This window comes from Salvelinus sp. IW2-2015, linkage group LG2 (genome assembly GCF_002910315.2).
Source record: "Salvelinus sp. IW2-2015 linkage group LG2, ASM291031v2, whole genome shotgun sequence".
Taxonomy (NCBI): Eukaryota; Metazoa; Chordata; class Actinopteri; order Salmoniformes; family Salmonidae; genus Salvelinus; species Salvelinus sp. IW2-2015.
Window position 1 is genome coordinate 23,443,329 of NC_036839.1, and position 7,166 is coordinate 23,450,494.

The following is a 7,166-nucleotide window of genomic DNA, read 5'->3' on the forward strand; positions in this document are numbered from 1 at the left end:
GACCAACAGCAAAGGACCGTATGAAGATGCTGGAGGAAACAGGTACAAAAGTATCTATATCCACAGTTAAAACGAGTCCTATATCGACATAACCTGAAAGGCGCTCAGCAGGAAGAAAGCCACTGCTCCAAAACCACCATAAAAAAGCCAGACTATGGTTTCAACTGCACATGGGGATAAAGATTGTACTTTTTGGAGAAATGTCCTCTGGTCTGAAGAAACAAAAATAGAACTGTTTGGCCACAATGACCCATCATTATGTTTGGAGGAAAAGGGGGAAGCTTGCAAGCGCGAAAGAAAACCATACCAACCGTGAAGCACGGGGGTGGCAGCATCATGTTGTGGGGGTGCTTTGCTGCAGGAGGGACTGGTGTACTTCACAAAATGGATGCATCATGAAAGTAGGAAAATTACGTGGATATATTGAAGCAACATCTCAAGACATCAGTCAGGAAGTTAAAGCTTGGTCGCAAATGGGTCTTCCAAATGGACATTGACCCGAGGCATACTTCCAAAGTTGTGGCAAAATAGCTTAAGAACAACAAAGTCAAGGTATTGGAGTGGCCATCACAAAGTCCTGACCTCAATCCCATTGATAATTTGTGGCAGAACTGAAAAAGTGTGTGGGCGCAAGGAGGCCTACAAACCTGACTCAGTTACACCAGCTCTGTCAGAGGAATGTGCCAAAATTCACCCAACTTATTGTGGGAAGCTTGTGGAAGGCTACCTGAAACATTTGACCCAAGTTTAAACAATCTAAAGGCAATGCTACCAAATACTAATTGAGTGTATGTAAACTTCTGACCCACTGGAATGTGATGAAAGAAATAAAAGCTGAAATAAATCATTCTCTACTATTATTCTGACATTTCACATTCTTAAAATAAAAAGTGGTGATCCTAACTGACCTAAGACAGGGGATTTTTACTAGGATTAAATGTCAGGAATTGTGAAAACTGAGTTTATATGTATTTGGCTAAGGTGTATGTAAACCTCCGACTTCAACTGTACATACTATATACAGTATCACCCAGGAAAAACATATTCTCTGTGGTTTGTCTGTGGCACAGCCGAGTAATGGGAGTTGGGGAGTGGTTTGGGGAGTACCCCACTTGTGCACGGGCAGGGGCATGTTGAAAAAATAAGTTCCCAGTTTAAGTCCCTTGTAGATTAGTGCCTTTCAGGACCAGTCACTCCACAATCTGGGCAAATGTGTTTTTTTCCCATTCCCTTCTTTTTCATGTTGAACATCAGTTCAATATCTGTGTTATTTCTCTGTGGGAAAGTAAGCATCCCCTCCAAGTCCATCCCTGACCGTCCAGGCAAGGAGGTGCTTACCGAACCACTACCTGCCTCTTGTTGTCAGTGTCCTCAGCACAGTGACTACTGCTGGTGAATGTTGTGCGGTAGATGTAGAGCAGCTTCTTGGGGACTTAATAAGTTACTTATTAAGTGACTTAATAGTTTGGTGGTTTCCACAGAATCAGCCCACGTCTCAGCTGTGCAGCAGCAGTATTCACATATTTCATTACAGAGTATTTTGTATTTGTCTCTGTATCTACTGTGTTAGTGTTCTGATCCCTCAATAAATACATATCTGAAATAAATATGGACATTTCTACTGAGAAATATTTCACGTTAAAACCATTTTAAAAAACATGCCTTTCTCACTGAAACAGTTTAGTTCAAAATTCAAAAATCTCCTATATAGTATAACAAACTGTAAACAGCTACAACAAAAAACATTTGACAATTTTGAAATGTTCGTCTGCATATTACCAACTCCAAACCAAAATGTCTGACTCCTGCTGTCAGCTGGAAGGTCAGAATGACACGGGGAAACTGCTACTTCCAACATCCATATTCTGAACTGCTCATTAAAACGGATTGTGTGGTAACACCAGGAGACAGCAGAGCCTCGACACACACAGAGATGAGAGTTTAAAGAGTGACTTTGCATGCAGAGAGAGGCGGTCTCTGGGGCTCATCCAATCATATCCCAAGACACTGGCGTGCACCAGGGTGGTGTCCAATCATTGCCGACGACACTGGCAGGAACCTGCACGTCCTCCAATCAATTCAATCCCATAGGGAGAAAAAATGTCTTGCATAAGTCTTGAGAGAGTGGGATATAGTAAAAAAAGGCGACATATGTCACTATTAAAAGACATGTAATATCACAGGTAATTCTACAAAACAGCTTAGTTTGACAGTTTTACCCCCCTGCAATTCATAACCAGCAGTTATGAGTGACAACTAAAATGCTATACGGTCCCTTGTTAGCACAGACTGGCATGGTGGGCTTGCTGATTGGCTGCTAGAGCTACTCAGCCAATCAGGCCTCTCTTCTCTCATTAAGATCAGAGGACAGCCCAGGCCACAGGGAAACCACCTGCCAAAGAGTGCATCTTTAGACAACAACAGTCCCTCATAATGCCATGACCAAGTCCCACTGTAGTTTACATTATAAAAAAAGACAAGACAATGCTGCATCAGAGGACCAACAGACCGACACTGATAAAGAGTTAACATTAATGACTAATTGTCTGAGGCCCTTGGCTGGTGCTTCTCATTGGCTACAAGGAAATCACAATGAATCACCGTCATATTACACGTTTACAACTACAGTTATACTTAAAACGTAAAAGAGCGCAAGGTTGCACTTCTGAAATCTATTTTTTCTTCCTCTTCTTCTCTGTGCAGTGTGTTTCAAATGTTCCTGTCTTGTTTCTCCTCTTGTTTCAGTCTTTGTGTGTGTGTCAGACTGAGACAAAGACGTCTAGGTAGAGGCGGTCCGTAGGATTCCCTGAAGAAGAGGATGAGGACGAGGCTGAAGGCACAGGAGCCCGTCAAACACCAGTTTAGCCACGACAACTCTGAGGAGAGATGGAAAAGGTTCATTAGATCACTGAAGGTTACTCATTACATCTGTTCCTCCTATGCTCACTGCAGGCAAGACATCACCGGTACACTACTGTACATCACAATGACCTTTATAACAGACGACAAGAACAACCAATCATATAGTTAAAGTATTGACTTCATGACTTGTGTATAAACCCAACCAACGACATGCAATAGTAGTAGTATAACGTGTTCTAATAGTTTAATGTGTGGAAGTTATTCTGTCCGTTAACTCAAAACAAGCCCTAATCATGCAATGTGTAGACTAGAGGGTGACATCGTTCAGAAATTGGCTGAACTTTGTGTCATGCATCTAAATAATGTCAGTAATGGCCTGTTTTCCCTTTCAGCATTGAACTAAACTTGAACCCCAATGTTTTTCCTTTTCCCTCCTGTTTTGCTGTTTAAGCGCCAGTGGCCCTAGCTAGCCTGTAATGAAGAGGTAATGGAAAGACACGTGTAGAGTGGGACTAATTGGTGTGAGCCATGGTTCTACCTCAACACACACACACACACACACACACACACACACACACACACACACACACACACACACAACCACACACACACACACACACACACACACACACACACACACACACACACACCACACACACACAACACACACACACACACTTGACAGACACATTACTTCCTGTTACTGCCCCAGAAAGAAATCGATAGGTCTCCTTTCAGCTGCACAGCACTAGGCATGCCCTCTCAACATGATGCAGAGGTGTGGGTGGGGGAGAGAGAGAACGAGAAAGAGAGGGAGAGAGAGAGATGGAATACAGAGAAAGAGAGTCACCAGAGAGAGCGAGGGAGACCAGAGAGTGAAAGAGAGAAACAGAGAGACAGAAAGAGAGAGAGAGAGAGCAGAGAGGAAACAGAGAGACAGAAAGAGAGAGAGAGCAGAGAGAGAAACAGAGAGAGAGAAAGAGAGACAGCAGAGAAGAGAGAGCAGAAGAGAAGAGAGAGACAGAGAGAGACGAGAGAGAGAGAGAGAGAGAGAAGAGAGGAGAGAGCAGAGAGAGACACAGAGAGAGAGACAGAGAAGAAGGAGAGCAGAGAGAGAGAGAGAGAAACAGAGACAGAAAGAGAGAGAGCAGAGAGAGAAACWGAGAGACAGAGAGACAGAYAGASAGAAACAGAGAGACTAAACGAGAGAGAGAAACTGAGCGGGGTGCCCAGCACCCCTACCACTAAGACAGGAACCACACGGCCTGATAAGGTAGAAGATGACAGCCCTCCAGCAGCTGGCAGGGCCCTGATAAAGAACCAGCAGGACTAAATATAGAGAAATGAGGTCAAAACACACCAAACTGAGTGGAGCATGCATCTTAATTCCCCCTGCAGGGCATTTCAATTTCAGTTGCCCAGTCCTATAATGCAGTTGATCAATTGCCCCTGAAGTGAGCGGCTCAATCGATGGGTGAGAAGTGAGACTCAAGCTAGGTCAGCCGTTTGGCCTGTTTGGGTAAATTATATGATTTGGCCCTCTGGCACATCTCAGAGTGAGTCAGCCAGAATAGATCCACCTCTCCACCAGGGTAAGGTGAAGGAGACAAGGGTGCATTGCACACAGGAGAAAAAGAATAGGCCTTTTTGGCTTACTCTTTCACTTATTGTTGCTGCCTATACCTACACAGAAAACATTCATAGTGTCCAGAGGGGAAGGGGACATAAGGGAGAGAGTAAGAAAGAGAGAGGCTCCTCCTCAGGACAATGTGAAGGAAAATAATATTTTTTCTTGCTTATCCTTTCATTTGTGTCTCCACTAGGGTACAAAAAGAGCCTCTTCCTGAAGCCAGAAAGAGTGAACATCTGTGGATCCAGAGCACAGTGGACAGAGAGAGAACATCTGTGGGTTCAGAGCACAGTGGACAGAGAGAGAACATCTGTGGGTTCAGAGCACAGTGGACAGAGAGACAGAGAGAGAGACAGAGAGAGAGACAGAGAGAGAGAGAGAGAGCGAGAGCGAGAGAGAACATCTGTGGGTCCAGAACACAGTGGACAGAGAGAGAGAACATCTGTGGATCCAGAGCACATTAGACAGAGAGAGAACATCTGTGGATCCAGAGCACAGTGGACAGAGAGAGAACATCTGTGGGTGCAGAACACAGTGGACAGAGAGAGAACATCTGTGGGTCCAGAACACAGTGGACAGAGAGATAACATCTGTGGGTTCAGAGCACAGTGGACAGAGAGAGAACATCTGTGGGTCCAGAACACAGTAGACAGAGAGAGAACATCTGTGGGTCCAGAGCACAGTAGACAGAGAGAGAACATCTGTGGGTCCAGAGCACAGTAGACAGAGAGAGAACATCTGTGGGNAGAGCACAGTAGACAGAGAGAGAACATCTGTGGGTCCAGAGCACAGTGGACAGAGAGAAAACATCTGTGGGTCCAGAACACAGTGGACAGAGAGAGAGAACATCTGTGGCTTCAGAGCACAGTGGACAGAGAGAGAGACAGAGAGAGAACATCTGTGGGTCCAGAACACAGTGGACAGAGAGAGAACATKTGTGGGTTCAGAACACAGTGGACAGAGAGAGAGACAGAGAGAGAACATCTGTGGGTTCAGAGCACAGTGGACAGAGAGAGAACATCTGTGGGTCCAGAGCACAGTGAAAGACAAAAGAAGTGAAAAGGTGAAGGATGTTCCATTGTGCAGTAGCACAGTCATTAATCAAGTTAGCTCAGTAACCTGTTGCCTGTTGGTGTGGCAGTGGTGTGGAGGCCTGTTAACGGAGTTGTGTTTCTCTGACTGTGTTGTCACCACAGCCCGCCTGCCCCTGATTCATCCATTTAGATAGGAGATTAAGGGAGGAGAGATATGTGAACGGGTGTGGAGTCTGAATGAATGCTAATGTGTCTTTGTATGCTTACCAACAAGTATTTGGTGGTAAAGAAAGGGCTAAGTGGCTTGTGCAGTCATGGTCCCTCTGACATCGTCAGTGAGGAGTGGTGGGGCTGTAGTGTGTAGAAAGTTGCTTGAACAGCAATACACAGGGGAATAGGAGTGGACTGAATCTATTTCCCTTTCTGTACATGAATAATGAAAGAGCCTCTGGGGAGACATACGTTGATGCAGGCTATCATAGCTCCAGTAGCTCAGTGATAATACCCAACTGACAGTTAGAAAGGACAATTGAAATTATGTTTCACTTCTCCCTCTGGCTATATTGACGCCTCACCCTGCGCCATCAGCCAAAGCCGCTTATCATACCAGAATTATTCCTAATTGTGGCCGATAATGCTGCGTTTTAAAATGGATGTAGCTTTTCAGAGCTGGTTAAATGTCTTCTCACTTTACAGAGCTGTTATTTGGGGGAACGGAGCTAGCTGACTGGCTGACATTAGCCAGAAATAAATGAAATGAAATCATAAAACGTTCAATGAAACAAAATGAGAATAATTATTTTCTATTACTGTCAGAATGTTCAGACTGGGTGGGTAGACATTAAGACGGTTTAATATGACTGTGTGTTCCTAATAGGGTGTGTTTGATTATACTGTCAGCTGTTCCCATGATGATCATTCAAAAACATCCCAGAAATAAAAGTGCAACTGCAAAACAAAAGGCTTGTTATGGATCAACGTGGCGCTACAGTCTCCGACGCCGCCATAACATTCACAAAAGGTTAGGAATTACAGATAAGCCAACTAACATGTTATTCATCTCATAGTGTTGTACTTCAGACAAATACTGCAAAGTTTGACAAAAACTAAGTTTAAAATAAAAAGAAAAGCGGCAATTATTTTCTGTCCGATTCCCTTGTAGAAGTCTTGGCAACAAACCCAGCGATATAGCTGCCTATCCAACACAACCCCTAACTCCTCCACATAGACGAGGAATCTTTGACGCTACACTTCACAATAAGGCTCCCTACTTTGTATTCCACCCACCACTCCATAGCTAAATCACAAACACAGAGACGATGAAATCTAAAGTACCAACAACTATAGCTGTATGCATTCATATGGCCAATGTTGTCTCCATTTATGTGTTCAGACAGATTCAGTCCTATATAGAGAATAGGGTGCCATTTGGGAGGCACCCTGAAATACCCTGCTGGAATAGAAGGAAGTTGGGACCCGCTGAAATACCCTGCTGGAATAGAAGGAAGTTGGGACCCGCTGAAATACCCTGCTGGTATTTCAGCGGTCCCAACTTCCTTCTATTCCAGCAGGGTATTTCAGCGGGTCCCAACTTCCTTCTATTCCAGCAGGGTATTCAGCGGGTCCCAACTTCCTCTATT

The 7,166-nt window shown here is 44.4% G+C and overlaps 1 protein-coding gene across 1 annotated transcript in view; it reads right to left on the reverse strand.

Annotated features, from left to right (window-relative positions):
* The window catches only part of LOC111977202 (solute carrier family 49 member 4-like), a 78,427-nt gene that overhangs the window by 907 nt on the left and 70,354 nt on the right, over positions 1-7,166 (reverse strand). The gene's annotated exons all lie outside the window — the stretch shown is intronic.